This window comes from Globicephala melas, unplaced genomic scaffold (genome assembly GCF_963455315.2).
Source record: "Globicephala melas unplaced genomic scaffold, mGloMel1.2 SCAFFOLD_346, whole genome shotgun sequence".
Lineage (NCBI taxonomy): Eukaryota > Metazoa > Chordata > Mammalia > Artiodactyla > Delphinidae > Globicephala > Globicephala melas.
The window spans coordinates 22,287-37,459 of NW_027207515.1; the positions used below are offsets into that span (position 1 = coordinate 22,287).

General features: G+C 69.0%; 8 non-coding genes across 8 annotated transcripts; all 8 read left to right on the forward strand.

Moving 5' to 3' along the window:
• The first annotated feature begins 128 nt into the window (after positions 1 to 128).
• Positions 129 to 247, forward strand: LOC132594973 (5S ribosomal RNA). Its single transcript, XR_009561142.1, has one exon. It is a non-coding gene; the product is annotated as a 5S ribosomal RNA (ribosomal RNA).
• A 2,695-nt stretch (positions 248 to 2,942) lies between these two features.
• LOC132595022 (5S ribosomal RNA) lies at positions 2,943 to 3,061 on the forward strand. The gene has a single exon (XR_009561191.1). It is a non-coding gene; the product is annotated as a 5S ribosomal RNA (ribosomal RNA).
• Positions 3,062 to 3,992: 931 nt separating this feature from the next.
• LOC132594984 (5S ribosomal RNA) lies at positions 3,993 to 4,111 on the forward strand. Its single transcript, XR_009561153.1, has one exon. It is a non-coding gene; the product is annotated as a 5S ribosomal RNA (ribosomal RNA).
• Positions 4,112 to 5,043: 932 nt separating this feature from the next.
• Positions 5,044 to 5,162, forward strand: LOC132594995 (5S ribosomal RNA). Its single transcript, XR_009561164.1, has one exon. It is a non-coding gene; the product is annotated as a 5S ribosomal RNA (ribosomal RNA).
• A 2,696-nt stretch (positions 5,163 to 7,858) lies between these two features.
• Positions 7,859 to 7,977, forward strand: LOC132595006 (5S ribosomal RNA). Its single transcript, XR_009561175.1, has one exon. It is a non-coding gene; the product is annotated as a 5S ribosomal RNA (ribosomal RNA).
• Positions 7,978 to 10,673: 2,696 nt separating this feature from the next.
• Positions 10,674 to 10,792, forward strand: LOC132595018 (5S ribosomal RNA). The gene has a single exon (XR_009561187.1). It is a non-coding gene; the product is annotated as a 5S ribosomal RNA (ribosomal RNA).
• A 2,696-nt stretch (positions 10,793 to 13,488) lies between these two features.
• LOC132595025 (5S ribosomal RNA) lies at positions 13,489 to 13,607 on the forward strand. The gene has a single exon (XR_009561194.1). It is a non-coding gene; the product is annotated as a 5S ribosomal RNA (ribosomal RNA).
• Positions 13,608 to 14,538: 931 nt separating this feature from the next.
• LOC132595020 (5S ribosomal RNA) lies at positions 14,539 to 14,657 on the forward strand. The gene has a single exon (XR_009561189.1). It is a non-coding gene; the product is annotated as a 5S ribosomal RNA (ribosomal RNA).
• The last annotated feature ends 516 nt before the right edge of the window (positions 14,658 to 15,173 follow it).

A 15,173-nucleotide genomic window follows, 5' to 3' on the forward strand; every position in this document is an offset into this window, starting at 1 on the left:
GACCTCCGTTGCCCCTGCCTGGGCGGGCGAGGGGGCCCTGCCGGGGCGGGCCGGCCGCCAGGCTGGCGTTAAGGCGCCAGCGCCAGCGAAACTGGGCCTCAAGAGGCCGCCCGCGGCGCCCCGCCCCCGTCTACGGCCATACCACCCTGAACGCGCCCGATCTCGTCTGATCTCGGAAGCTAAGCAGGGTCGGGCCTGGTTAGTACTTGGATGGGAGACCGCCTGGGAATACCGGGTGCTGTAGGCTTTTTGCCTCCCGCTCCGCCCGCCTTCTCCTTTACTCGCCCGCGGCGGGGGGGCCGCCGGCTCCGCCCCCGCCGAGCCCCGCTGCAGGCAGTAGTCAAGGTGGGTTTACCTGCCCGAGCAGGAAGCTTGGGCGATGGCAGAAGTGGGAAGAAACTCTTGAGCACAGGTTCTTGGGATCCACGGAGCAGCGCATGCACATGCGATGGGTGCCTACACAGCTGGCTTGCTTGTCTGTGGGGAAAGGCGAGATGGGTCAGGGCCTGGGTTCCTGAGGGGCTGAGAATCAAGGCAGGGATAGAAGAAAGGGGACAGGCCCACATCCCCTGAACCCACGCCGGCGCCCACTCACCTTTGTGGAAAATACGATTGAAAAGTGCCCGCAAGAATCTCTTCAGATGCCTCCAGAGTTGAGGGAAGAAGGGGAGGGGGGAGGCCGGGAGCAGGGTGAGCCCTGAAATCCAACCCTTGTCCCGGTCACACCCCAGCAGCCCTCCCACCTCAGCCCCTTCAAGACCCCAGGGCTCCCCCAACCGCGCTGCACAGATCCTGCCCTGACCATAGTCACCATGTTGATCCCCACGTTGAGCAAGATGAAGCTGACCGGGATCAGAAGAATTGAGTATCCTTGCTCCTGGCATTTCCTGGGGATGGGGCCAGTGAACGGCTCGGCTCGGTAGTAGTTTCGCTCACCCATGGCCGTTGGTCCCAGGACTGCCTGGGCCCTCTGCCCTCCAGTTTTAACTGGGAGCCAGACTGGGTCATAATGGGGCAGGTGGTGAGGTCACAGTGAGGGAGGGGGATGAAAAGGAGGGCCCAGAGTGGCATTCCCTGGTAACCAGGGTCAGGTAAGCTGAGCCTGGACAGTCAAACAGGGCCCGGTGGCCGGCATACATCCCCTCGAGCGGTCATTCATTCGCTCACCGCCCGCTGACTCACTTGTTCAAATGACACATTGCGTCTCTTGGCCCCTCTTGAGACTAGGAAGACCTTGGCCTCAGAGGCCTGCTGAAGGCCTGGCTGGAGTCCAGAGCCTCAGCCTTCTTCATGCCCTTCACTGGGCCTGGAGCTGGACCTGCCCAGATGTGGAACCTCCCAGTTTGGAAGCAACTTCTTGTATGAGGCTCTCTGTGGACAGGGACAGCTGAGACACAGAGGAGGTGCCCAGAGACCAGGGGTTTGGAGTCTGCAGCTGCAGATGTACTTAGTGCATGGTATAGGACCAGGAGGGGCCTGCTGGCAGAACTGTGGCCACTAAACCAAAGGGACCCTCAGGCCAAGAAGGGGACACTGGCTTCTTATTGCAGGAAGCCAAGCGCAGGGACCCAGGCTGGCAGAAGGAGTGGCGCTTCCAAGCCACAGACCACCAATGTTTCCTGGACTCTGGCGCTCTTTATTCCTCTCTCCATGCCCTGCCGCCCCCTGCCCCTGCCCCCACTTGCTGCTGGTAAGTTCATTTTCCCAGTCTGGCTCCCGTGCAGAGAGGGCCTGGAGGCCGAGGTGGAAGGTAGCAGCGAGTTGGCCCGCGCTTGGCCCTCCTGCGGTTGCCGCTTCAGCACCAGACTGTCATACACCTGGTAGTTGGCATTGCCTCCCGGGTTCCGGCTGAGTGGCATGAAGGTGGGCGGGGGTGGAGGGTGCTCGGTAGCCTGGACGTCGGGCAGGAGGTGAGAGGGGCGGAGGAGCAGCGCTGAGCTGGGAGCCGGGGCCCGCTGGTCCGAGGCCTCGGCCAGTACCGTGAGGGAGGCGGAGGTGGCCACAGGGCGCCGCAAGGGCAGGATCTCAGCCCATTCGGCCGCCGGGTGCCGCACCTCGTGGGGATCGCGGGAGTAATCCAAGTGTCCCGTGGAGGGATGCAGGCTGCGGTTGGACTCGCTGTGAGCACAGCTGGGGAGGCTACGTCTGTGGGCCGGTGGGGTGTCGCGCTACCAGGCGTCGGGCCGGTAGACCCGAGGCACCAGAGCGGATGGAGGCTCAGAGCCCTCCAGACCCAGACTCCGCCGCGGGCCCAGTTGCCGTCCTTTCGGCCCGCGAGCCCCTCGACCTGCACCTGGCCGCCCCCACCGGCGCCCAGCCCCGGCGCCGCCACCTGTGTGCCGGTGTGTCCCTCCACAGCTCCCTCCGACAAAAGCCCCCCCCACCCCGCCCCTCTGGCGTGTCACCGCGGCCGGGTGCGGGAGCGGGATCGAGGGCAGGGGCCGCTTCCCCGGGCCTGCCGGCCACCAGGGGCGGGGTCCTGAGCTCGGCGGGGGGTGTGGGGGCAAGGGTGGCCTTGCCGGGGCTGAGGGGCCGTGGCGACTCAATGGTGGCTCCCAGTGGCTTCGGGCCAGCTGCTGTCGGGCAGGAGGGCCGGCCCGGGCTGCGGCCGGGCTGCGCCTAGGGCCGCGTGGGCGGGCAGGGCCGATGCCCAAGGGACCGCGGGCCCCGGGCCCTGAAGCCTCCGGGGCCACGTCCCTGTGAGCGACGTGCGGGATCTTGGGCGGGGCGCCAAGCGCCGAAGGGTTTGCTGGGTCACGGCCGCCCTGGGCTGGGAGGTGGTCGCCAAACCCTCCGCCGCCGCCCGATACCCGAGACCTCCGTTGCCCCTGCCTGGGCGGGCGAGGGGGCCCTGCCGGGGCGGGCCGGCCGCCAGGCTGGCGTTAAGGCGCCAGCGCCAGCGAAACTGGGCCTCAAGAGGCCGCCCGCGGTCCCCCGCCCCCGTCTACGGCCATACCACCCTGAACGCGCCCGATCTCGTCTGATCTCGGAAGCTAAGCAGGGTCGGGCCTGGTTAGTACTTGGATGGGAGACCGCCTGGGAATACCGGGTGCTCTAGGCTTTTTGCCTCCCGCTCCGCCCGCCTTCTCCTTTACTCGCCCGCGGCGGGGGCCGCCGGCTCCGCCCCCGCCGGGCCCCGCTGCAGGCCCCACCTCCTCAGGCCCCTCCCACCACGGCGCGCGCCGGCGGGGTCGCTCCCCGCCGGCCCGGCCGGCCAGGCGGCCAGAAGGCGGCCCTGGAAGGCAGGCGCACCCCAGACGCTCCCGGGGTGGCTGGCCCGGACCCAGACTCCGCCGCGGGCCCAGTTGCCGTCCTTTCGGCCCGCGAGCCCCTCGACCTGCACCTGGCCGCCCCCACCGGCGCCCAGCCCCGGCGCCGCCACCTGTGTGCCGATGTGTCCCTCCACAGCTCCCTCCGACAAAAGCCCCCCCCACCCCGCCCCTCTGGCGTGTCACCGCGGCCGGGTGCGGGAGCGGGATCGAGGGCAGGGGCCGCTTCCCCGGGCCTGCCGGCCACCAGGGGCGGGGTCCTGAGCTCGGCGGGGGGTGTGGGGGCAAGGGTGGCCTTGCCGGGGCTGAGGGGCCGTGGCGACTCAATGGTGGCTCCCAGTGGCTTCGGGCCAGCTGCTGTCGGGCAGGAGGGCCGGCCCGGGCTGCGGCCGGGCTGCGCCTAGGGCCGCGTGGGCGGGCAGGGCCGATGCCCAAGGGACCGCGGGCCCCGGGCCCTGAAGCCTCCGGGGCCACGTCCCTGTGAGCGACGTGCGGGATCTTGGGCGGGGCGCCAAGCGCCGAAGGGTTTGCTGGGTCACGGCCGCCCTGGGCTGGGAGGTGGTCGCCAAACCCTCCGCCGCCGCCCGATACCCGAGACCTCCGTTGCCCCTGCCTGGGCGGGCGAGGGGGCCCTGCCGGGGCGGGCCGGCCGCCAGGCTGGCGTTAAGGCGCCAGCGCCAGCGAAACTGGGCCTCAAGAGGCCGCCCGCGGCCCCCCGCCCCCGTCTACGGCCATACCACCCTGAACGCGCCCGATCTCGTCTGATCTCGGAAGCTAAGCAGGGTCGGGCCTGGTTAGTACTTGGATGGGAGACCGCCTGGGAATACCGGGTGCTGTAGGCTTTTTGCCTCCCGCTCCGCCCGCCTTCTCCTTTACTCGCCCGCGGCGGGGGCCGCCGGCTCCGCCCCCGCCGGGCCCCGCTGCAGGCCCCACCTCCTCAGGCCCCTCCCACCACGGCGCGCGCCGGCGGGGTCGCTCCCCGCCGGCCCGGCCGGCCAGGCGGCCAGAAGGCGGCCCTGGAAGGCAGGCGCACCCCAGACGCTCCCGGGGTGGCTGGCCCGGACCCAGACTCCGCCGCGGGCCCAGTTACCGTCCTTTCGGCCCGCGAGCCCCTCGACCTGCACCTGGCCGCCCCCACCGGCGCCCAGCCCCGGCGCCGCCACCTGTGTGCCGGTGTGTCCCTCCACAGCTCCCTCCGACAAAAGCCCCACCCCCACCCCGCCCCTCTGGCGTGTCACCGCGGCCGGGTGCGGGAGCGGGATCGAGGGCAGGGGCCGCTTCCCCGGGCCTGCCGGCCACCAGGGGCGGGGTCCTGAGTCGGCGGGGGGTGTGGGGGCAAGGGTGGCCTTGCCGGGGCTGAGGGGCCGTGGCGACTCAATGGTGGCTCCCGGTGGCTTCGGGCCAGCTGCTGTCGGGCAGGAGGGCCGGCCCGGGCTGCGGCCGGGCTGCGCCTAGGGCCGCGTGGGCGGGCAGGGCCGATGCCCAAGGGACCGCGGGCCCCGGGCCCTGAAGCCTCCGGGGCCACGTCCCTGTGAGCGACGTGCGGGATCTTGGGCGGGGCGCCAAGCGCCGAAGGGTTTGCTGGGTCACGGCCGCCCTGGGCTGGGAGGTGGTCGCCAAACCCTCCGCCGCCGCCCGATACCCGAGACCTCCGTTGCCCCTGCCTGGGCGGGCGAGGGGGCCCTGCCGGGGCGGGCCGGCCGCCAGGCTGGCGTTAAGGCGCCAGCGCCAGCGAAACTGGGCCTCAAGAGGCCGCCCGCGGCGCCCCGCCCCCGTCTACGGCCATACCACCCTGAACGCGCCCGATCTCGTCTGATCTCGGAAGCTAAGCAGGGTCGGGCCTGGTTAGTACTTGGATGGGAGACCGCCTGGGAATACCGGGTGCTGTAGGCTTTTTGCCTCCCGCTCCGCCCGCCTTCTCCTTTACTCGCCCGCGGCGGGGGGGCCGCCGGCTCCGCCCCCGCCGAGCCCCGCTGCAGGCAGTAGTCAAGGTGGGTTTACCTGCCCGAGCAGGAAGCTTGGGCGATGGCAGAAGTGGGAAGAAACTCTTGAGCACAGGTTCTTGGGATCCACGGAGCAGCGCATGCACATGCGATGGGTGCCTACACAGCTGGCTTGCTTGTCTGTGGGGAAAGGCGAGATGGGTCAGGGCCTGGGTTCCTGAGGGGCTGAGAATCAAGGCAGGGATAGAAGAAAGGGGACAGGCCCACATCCCCTGAACCCACGCCGGCGCCCACTCACCTTTGTGGAAAATACGATTGAAAAGTGCCCGCAAGAATCTCTTCAGATGCCTCCAGAGTTGAGGGAAGAAGGGGAGGGGGGAGGCCGGGAGCAGGGTGAGCCCTGAAATCCAACCCTTGTCCCGGTCACACCCCAGCAGCCCTCCCACCTCAGCCCCTTCAAGACCCCAGGGCTCCCCCAACCGCGCTGCACAGATCCTGCCCTGACCATAGTCACCATGTTGATCCCCACGTTGAGCAAGATGAAGCTGACCGGGATCAGAAGAATTGAGTATCCTTGCTCCTGGCATTTCCTGGGGATGGGGCCAGTGAACGGCTCGGCTCGGTAGTAGTTTCGCTCACCCATGGCCGTTGGTCCCAGGACTGCCTGGGCCCTCTGCCCTCCAGTTTTAACTGGGAGCCAGACTGGGTCATAATGGGGCAGGTGGTGAGGTCACAGTGAGGGAGGGGGATGAAAAGGAGGGCCCAGAGTGGCATTCCCTGGTAACCAGGGTCAGGTAAGCTGAGCCTGGACAGTCAAACAGGGCCCGGTGGCCGGCATACATCCCCTCGAGCGGTCATTCATTCGCTCACCGCCCGCTGACTCACTTGTTCAAATGACACATTGCGTCTCTTGGCCCCTCTTGAGACTAGGAAGACCTTGGCCTCAGAGGCCTGCTGAAGGCCTGGCTGGAGTCCAGAGCCTCAGCCTTCTTCATGCCCTTCACTGGGCCTGGAGCTGGACCTGCCCAGATGTGGAACCTCCCAGTTTGGAAGCAACTTCTTGTATGAGGCTCTCTGTGGACAGGGACAGCTGAGACACAGAGGAGGTGCCCAGAGACCAGGGGTTTGGAGTCTGCAGCTGCAGATGTACTTAGTGCATGGTATAGGACCAGGAGGGGCCTGCTGGCAGAACTGTGGCCACTAAACCAAAGGGACCCTCAGGCCAAGAAGGAGACACTGGCATCTTATTGCAGGAAGCCAAGGGCAGGGACCCAGGCTGGCAGAAGGAGTGGCGCTTCCAAGCCACAGACCACCAATGTTTCCTGGACTCTGGCGCTCTTTATTCCTCTCTCCATGCCCTGCCGCCCCCTGCCCCTGCCCCCACTTGCTGCTGGTAAGTTCATTTTCCCAGTCTGGCTCCCGTGCAGAGAGGGCCTGGAGGCCGAGGTGGAAGGTAGCAGCGAGTTGGCCCGCGCTTGGCCCTCCTGCGGTTGCCGCTTCAGCACCAGACTGTCATACACCTGGTAGTTGGCATTGCCTCCCGGGTTCCGGCTGAGTGGCATGAAGGTGGGCGGGGGTGGAGGGTGCTCGGTAGCCTGGACGTCAGGCAGGAGGTGAGAGGGGCGGAGGAGCAGCGCTGAGCTGGGAGCCGGGGCCCGCTGGTCCGAGGCCTCGGCCAGTACCGTGAGGGAGGCGGAGGTGGCCACAGGGCGCCGCAAGGGCAGGATCTCAGCCCATTCGGCCGCCGGGTGCCGCACCTCGTGGGGATCGCGGGAGTAATCCAAGTGTCCCGTGGAGGGATGCAGGCTGCGGTTGGACTCGCTGTGAGCACAGCTGGGGAGGCTACGTCTGTGGGCCGGTGGGGTGTCGCGCTACCAGGCGTCGGGCCGGTAGACCCGAGGCACCAGAGCGGATGGAGGCTCAGAGCCCTCCAGACCCAGACTCCGCCATGGGCCCAGTTGCCGTCCTTTCGGCCCGCGAGCCCCTCGACCTGCACCTGGCCGCCCCCACCGGCGCCCAGCCCCGGCGCCGCCACCTGTGTGCCGGTGTGTCCCTCCACAGCTCCCTCCGACAAAAGCCCCACCCCCACCCCGCCCCTCTGGCGTGTCACCGCGGCCGGGTGCGGGAGCGGGATCGAGGGCAGGGGCCGCTTCCCCGGGCCTGCCGGCCACCAGGGGCGGGGTCCTGAGTCGGCGGGGGGTGTGGGGGCAAGGGTGGCCTTGCCGGGGCTGAGGGGCCGTGGCGACTCAATGGTGGCTCCCGGTGGCTTCGGGCCAGCTGCTGTCGGGCAGGAGGGCCGGCCCGGGCTGCGGCCGGGCTGCGCCTAGGGCCGCGTGGGCGGGCAGGGCCGATGCCCAAGGGACCGCGGGCCCCGGGCCCTGAAGCCTCCGGGGCCACGTCCCTGTGAGCGACGTGCGGGATCTTGGGCGGGGCGCCAAGCGCCGAAGGGTTTGCTGGGTCACGGCCGCCCTGGGCTGGGAGGTGGTCGCCAAACCCTCCGCCGCCGCCCGATACCCGAGACCTCCGTTGCCCCTGCCTGGGCGGGCGAGGGGGCCCTGCCGGGGCGGGCCGGCCGCCAGGCTGGCGTTAAGGCGCCAGCGCCAGCGAAACTGGGCCTCAAGAGGCCGCCCGCGGCGCCCCGCCCCCGTCTACGGCCATACCACCCTGAACGCGCCCGATCTCGTCTGATCTCGGAAGCTAAGCAGGGTCGGGCCTGGTTAGTACTTGGATGGGAGACCGCCTGGGAATACCGGGTGCTGTAGGCTTTTTGCCTCCCGCTCCGCCTGCCTTCTCCTTTACTCGCCCGCGGCGGGGGGGCCGCCGGCTCCGCCCCCGCCGAGCCCCGCTGCAGGCAGTAGTCAAGGTGGGTTTACCTGCCCGAGCAGGAAGCTTGGGCGATGGCAGAAGTGGGAAGAAACTCTTGAGCACAGGTTCTTGGGATCCACGGAGCAGCGCATGCACATGCGATGGGTGCCTACACAGCTGGCTTGCTTGTCTGTGGGGAAAGGCGAGATGGGTCAGGGCCTGGGTTCCTGAGGGGCTGAGAATCAAGGCAGGGATAGAAGAAAGGGGACAGGCCCACATCCCCTGAACCCACGCCGGCGCCCACTCACCTTTGTGGAAAATACGATTGAAAAGTGCCCGCAAGAATCTCTTCAGATGCCTCCAGAGTTGAGGCAAGAAGGGGAGGGGGGAGGCCGGGAGCAGGGTGAGCCCTGAAATCCAACCCTTGTCCCGGTCACACCCCAGCAGCCCTCCCACCTCAGCCCCTTCAAGACCCCAGGGCTCCCCCAACCGCGCTGCACAGATCCTGCCCTGACCATAGTCACCATGTTGATCCCCACGTTGAGCAAGATGAAGCTGACCGGGATCAGAAGAATTGAGTATCCTTGCTCCTGGCATTTCCTGGGGATGGGGCCAGTGAACGGCTCGGCTCGGTAGTAGTTTCGCTCACCCATGGCCGTTGGTCCCAGGACTGCCTGGGCCCTCTGCCCTCCAGTTTTAACTGGGAGCCAGACTGGGTCATAATGGGGCAGGTGGTGAGGTCACAGTGAGGGAGGGGGATGAAAAGGAGGGCCCAGAGTGGCATTCCCTGGTAACCAGGGTCAGGTAAGCTGAGCCTGGACAGTCAAACAGGGCCCGGTGGCCGGCATACATCCCCTCGAGCGGTCATTCATTCGCTCACCGCCCGCTGACTCACTTGTTCAAATGACACATTGCGTCTCTTGGCCCCTCTTGAGACTAGGAAGACCTTGGCCTCAGAGGCCTGCTGAAGGCCTGGCTGGAGTCCAGAGCCTCAGCCTTCTTCATGCCCTTCACTGGGCCTGGAGCTGGACCTGCCCAGATGTGGAACCTCCCAGTTTGGAAGCAACTTCTTGTATGAGGCTCTCTGTGGACAGGGACAGCTGAGACACAGAGGAGGTGCCCAGAGACCAGGGGTTTGGAGTCTGCAGCTGCAGATGTACTTAGTGCATGGTATAGGACCAGGAGGGGCCTGCTGGCAGAACTGTGGCCACTAAACCAAAGGGACCCTCAGGCCAAGAAGGGGACACTGGCTTCTTATTGCAGGAAGCCAAGCGCAGGGACCCAGGCTGGCAGAAGGAGTGGCGCTTCCAAGCCACAGACCACCAATGTTTCCTGGACTCTGGCGCTCTTTATTCCTCTCTCCATGCCCTGCCGCCCCCTGCCCCTGCCCCCACTTGCTGCTGGTAAGTTCATTTTCCCAGTCTGGCTCCCGTGCAGAGAGGGCCTGGAGGCCGAGGTGGAAGGTAGCAGCGAGTTGGCCCGCGCTTGGCCCTCCTGCGGTTGCCGCTTCAGCACCAGACTGTCATACACCTGGTAGTTGGCATTGCCTCCCGGGTTCCGGCTGAGTGGCATGAAGGTGGGCGGGGGTGGAGGGTGCTCGGTAGCCTGGACGTCGGGCAGGAGGTGAGAGGGGCGGAGGAGCAGCGCTGAGCTGGGAGCCGGGGCCCGCTGGTCCGAGGCCTCGGCCAGTACCGTGAGGGAGGCGGAGGTGGCCACAGGGCGCCGCAAGGGCAGGATCTCAGCCCATTCGGCCGCCGGGTGCCGCACCTCGTGGGGATCGCGGGAGTAATCCAAGTGTCCCGTGGAGGGATGCAGGCTGCGGTTGGACTCGCTGTGAGCACAGCTGGGGAGGCTACGTCTGTGGGCCGGTGGGGTGTCGCGCTACCAGGCGTCGGGCCGGTAGACCCGAGGCACCAGAGCGGATGGAGGCTCAGAGCCCTCCAGACCCAGACTCCGCCATGGGCCCAGTTGCCGTCCTTTCGGCCCGCGAGCCCCTCGACCTGCACCTGGCCGCCCCCACCGGCGCCCAGCCCCGGCGCCGCCACCTGTGTGCCGGTGTGTCCCTCCACAGCTCCCTCCGACAAAAGCCCCACCCCCACCCCACCCCTCTGGCGTGTCACCGCGGCCGGGTGCGGGAGCGGGATCGAGGGCAGGGGCCGCTTCCCCGGGCCTGCCGGCCACCAGGGGCGGGGTCCTGAGTCGGCGGGGGGTGTGGGGGCAAGGGTGGCCTTGCCGGGGCTGAGGGGCCGTGGCGACTCAATGGTGGCTCCCGGTGGCTTCGGGCCAGCTGCTGTCGGGCAGGAGGGCCGGCCCGGGCTGCGGCCGGGCTGCGCCTAGGGCCGCGTGGGCGGGCAGGGCCGATGCCCAAGGGACCGCGGGCCCCGGGCCCTGAAGCCTCCGGGGCCACGTCCCTGTGAGCGACGTGCGGGATCTTGGGCGGGGCGCCAAGCGCCGAAGGGTTTGCTGGGTCACGGCCGCCCTGGGCTGGGAGGTGGTCGCCAAACCCTCCGCCGCCGCCCGATACCCGAGACCTCCGTTGCCCCTGCCTGGGCGGGCGAGGGGGCCCTCCCGGGGCGGGCCGGCCGCCAGGCTGGCGTTAAGGCGCCAGCGCCAGCGAAACTGGGCCTCAAGAGGCCGCCCGCGGCGCCCCGCCCCCGTCTACGGCCATACCACCCTGAACGCGCCCGATCTCGTCTGATCTCGGAAGCTAAGCAGGGTCGGGCCTGGTTAGTACTTGGATGGGAGACCGCCTGGGAATACCGGGTGCTGTAGGCTTTTTGCCTCCCGCTCCGCCCGCCTTCTCCTTTACTCGCCCGCGGCGGGGGGGCCGCCGGCTCCGCCCCCGCCGAGCCCCGCTGCAGGCAGTAGTCAAGGTGGGTTTACCTGCCCGAGCAGGAAGCTTGGGCGATGGCAGAAGTGGGAAGAAACTCTTGAGCACAGGTTCTTGGGATCCACGGAGCAGCGCATGCACATGCGATGGGTGCCTACACAGCTGGCTTGCTTGTCTGTGGGGAAAGGCGAGATGGGTCAGGGCCTGGGTTCCTGAGGGGCTGAGAATCAAGGCAGGGATAGAAGAAAGGGGACAGGCCCACATCCCCTGAACCCACGCCGGCGCCCACTCACCTTTGTGGAAAATACGATTGAAAAGTGCCCGCAAGAATCTCTTCAGATGCCTCCAGAGTTGAGGGAAGAAGGGGAGGGGGGAGGCCGGGAGCAGGGTGAGCCCTGAAATCCAACCCTTGTCCCGGTCACACCCCAGCAGCCCTCCCACCTCAGCCCCTTCAAGACCCCAGGGCTCCCCCAACCGCGCTGCACAGATCCTGCCCTGACCATAGTCACCATGTTGATCCCCACGTTGAGCAAGATGAAGCTGACCGGGATCAGAAGAATTGAGTATCCTTGCTCCTGGCATTTCCTGGGGATGGGGCCAGTGAACGGCTCGGCTCGGTAGTAGTTTCGCTCACCCATGGCCGTTGGTCCCAGGACTGCCTGGGCCCTCTGCCCTCCAGTTTTAACTGGGAGCCAGACTGGGTCATAATGGGGCAGGTGGTGAGGTCACAGTGAGGGAGGGGGATGAAAAGGAGGGCCCAGAGTGGCATTCCCTGGTAACCAGGGTCAGGTAAGCTGAGCCTGGACAGTCAAACAGGGCCCGGTGGCCGGCATACATCCCCTCGAGCGGTCATTCATTCGCTCACCGCCCGCTGACTCACTTGTTCAAATGACACATTGCGTCTCTTGGCCCCTCTTGAGACTAGGAAGACCTTGGCCTCAGAGGCCTGCTGAAGGCCTGGCTGGAGTCCAGAGCCTCAGCCTTCTTCATGCCCTTCACTGGGCCTGGAGCTGGACCTGCCCAGATGTGGAACCTCCCAGTTTGGAAGCAACTTCTTGTATGAGGCTCTCTGTGGACAGGGACAGCTGAGACACAGAGGAGGTGCCCAGAGACCAGGGGTTTGGAGTCTGCAGCTGCAGATGTACTTAGTGCATGGTATAGGACCAGGAGGGGCCTGCTGGCAGAACTGTGGCCACTAAACCAAAGGGACCCTCAGGCCAAGAAGGGGACACTGGCTTCTTATTGCAGGAAGCCAAGCGCAGGGACCCAGGCTGGCAGAAGGAGTGGCGCTTCCAAGCCACAGACCACCAATGTTTCCTGGACTCTGGCGCTCTTTATTCCTCTCTCCATGCCCTGCCGCCCCCTGCCCCTGCCCCCACTTGCTGCTGGTAAGTTCATTTTCCCAGTCTGGCTCCCGTGCAGAGAGGGCCTGGAGGCCGAGGTGGAAGGTAGCAGCGAGTTGGCCCGCGCTTGGCCCTCCTGCGGTTGCCGCTTCAGCACCAGACTGTCATACACCTGGTAGTTGGCATTGCCTCCCGGGTTCCGGCTGAGTGGCATGAAGGTGGGCGGGGGTGGAGGGTGCTCGGTAGCCTGGACGTCGGGCAGGAGGTGAGAGGGGCGGAGGAGCAGCGCTGAGCTGGGAGCCGGGGCCCGCTGGTCCGAGGCCTCGGCCAGTACCGTGAGGGAGGCGGAGGTGGCCACAGGGCGCCGCAAGGGCAGGATCTCAGCCCATTCGGCCGCCGGGTGCCGCACCTCGTGGGGATCGCGGGAGTAATCCAAGTGTCCCGTGGAGGGATGCAGGCTGCGGTTGGACTCGCTGTGAGCACAGCTGGGGAGGCTACGTCTGTGGGCCGGTGGGGTGTCGCGCTACCAGGCGTCGGGCCGGTAGACCCGAGGCACCAGAGCGGATGGAGGCTCAGAGCCCTCCAGACCCAGACTCCGCCGCGGGCCCAGTTGCCGTCCTTTCGGCCCGCGAGCCCCTCGACCTGCACCTGGCCGCCCCCACCGGCGCCCAGCCCCGGCGCCGCCACCTGTGTGCCGGTGTGTCCCTCCACAGCTCCCTCCGACAAAAGCCCCCCCCCACCCCGCCCCTCTGGCGTGTCACCGCGGCCGGGTGCGGGAGCGGGATCGAGGGCAGGGGCCGCTTCCCCGGGCCTGCCGGCCACCAGGGGCGGGGTCCTGAGCTCGGCGGGGGGTGTGGGGGCAAGGGTGGCCTTGCCGGGGCTGAGGGGCCGTGGCGACTCAATGGTGGCTCCCGGTGGCTTCGGGCCAGCTGCTGTCGGGCAGGAGGGCCGGCCCGGGCTGCGGCCGGGCTGCGCCTAGGGCCGCGTGGGCGGGCAGGGCCGATGCCCAAGGGACCGCGGGCCCCGGGCCCTGAAGCCTCCGGGGCCACGTCCCTGTGAGCGACGTGCGGGATCTTGGGCGGGGCGCCAAGCGCCGAAGGGTTTGCTGGGTCACGGCCGCCCTGGGCTGGGAGGTGGTCGCCAAACCCTCCGCCGCCGCCCGATACCCGAGACCTCCGTTGCCCCTGCCTGGGCGGGCGAGGGGGCCCTGCCGGGGCGGGCCGGCCGCCAGGCTGGCGTTAAGGCGCCAGCGCCAGCGAAACTGGGCCTCAAGAGGCCGCCCGCGGCCCCCCGCCCCCGTCTACGGCCATACCACCCTGAACGCGCCCGATCTCGTCTGATCTCGGAAGCTAAGCAGGGTCGGGCCTGGTTAGTACTTGGATGGGAGACCGCCTGGGAATACCGGGTGCTGTAGGCTTTTTGCCTCCCGCTCCGCCCGCCTTCTCCTTTACTCGCCCGCGGCGGGGGCCGCCGGCTCCGCCCCCGCCGGGCCCCGCTGCAGGCCCCACCTCCTCAGGCCCCTCCCACCACGGCGCGCGCCGGCGGGGTCGCTCCCCGCCGGCCCGGCCGGCCAGGCGGCCAGAAGGCGGCCCTGGAAGGCAGGCGCACCCCAGACGCTCCCGGGGTGGCTGGCCCGGACCCAGACTCCGCCGCGGGCCCAGTTGCCGTCCTTTCGGCCCGCGAGCCCCTCGACCTGCACCTGGCCGCCCCCACCGGCGCCCAGCCCCGGCTCCGCCACCTGTGTGCCGGTGTGTCCCTCCACAGCTCCCTCCGACAAAAGCCCCCCCCACCCCGCCCCTCTGGCGTGTCACCGCGGCCGGGTGCGGGAGCGGGATCGAGGGCAGGGGCCGCTTCCCCGGGCCTGCCGGCCACCAGGGGCGGGGTCCTGAGCTCGGCGGGGGGTGTGGGGACAAGGGTGGCCTTGCCGGGGCTGAGGGGCCGTGGCGACTCAATGGTGGCTCCCAGTGGCTTCGGGCCAGCTGCTGTCGGGAAGGAGGGCCGGCCCGGGCTGCGGCCGGGCTGCGCCTAGGGCCGCGTGGGCGGGCAGGGCCGATGCCCAAGGGACCGCGGGCCCCGGGCCCTGAAGCCTCCGGGGCCACGTCCCTGTGAGCGACGTGCGGGATCTTGGGCGGGGCGCCAAGCGCCGAACGGTTTGCTGGGTCACGGCCGCCCTGGGCTGGGAGGTGGTCGCCAAACCCTCCGCCGCCGCCCGATACCCGAGACCTCCGTTGCCCCTGCCTGGGCGGGCGAGGGGGCCCTGCCGGGGCGGGCCGGCCGCCAGGCTGGCGTTAAGGCGCCAGCGCCAGCGAAACTGGGCCTCAAGAGGCCGCCCGCGGCCCCCCGCCCCCGTCTACGGCCATACCACCCTGAACGCGCCCAATCTCGTCTGATCTCGGAAGCTAAGCAGGGTCGGGCCTGGTTAGTACTTGGATGGGAGACCGCCTGGGAATACCGGGTGCTGTAGGCTTTTTGCCTCCCGCTCCGCCCGCCTTCTCCTTTACTCGCCCGCGGCGGGGGCCGCCGGCTCCGCCCCCGCCGGGCCCCGCTGCAGGCCCCACCTCCTCAGGCCCCTCCCACCACGGCGCGCGCCGGCGGGGTCGCTCCCCGCCGGCCCGGCCGGCCAGGCGGCCAGAAGGCGGCCCTGGAAGGCAGGCGCACCCCAGACGCTCCCGGGGTGGCTGGCCCGGACCCAGACTCCGCCGCGGGCCCAGTTGCCGTCCTTTCGGCCCGCGAGCCCCTCGACCTGCACCTGGCCGCCCCCACCGGCGCCCAGCCCCGGCGCCGCCACCTGTGTGCCGGTGTGTCCCTCCACAGCTCCCTCCGACAAAAGCCCCCCCCACCCCGCCCCTCTGGCGTGTCACCGCGGCCGGGTGCGGGAGCGGGATCGAGGGCAGGGGCCGCTTCCCCGGGCCTGCCGGCCACCAGGGGCGGGGTCCTGAGTCGGCGGGGGGTGTGGGGGCAAGGGTGGCCTTGCCGGGGCTGA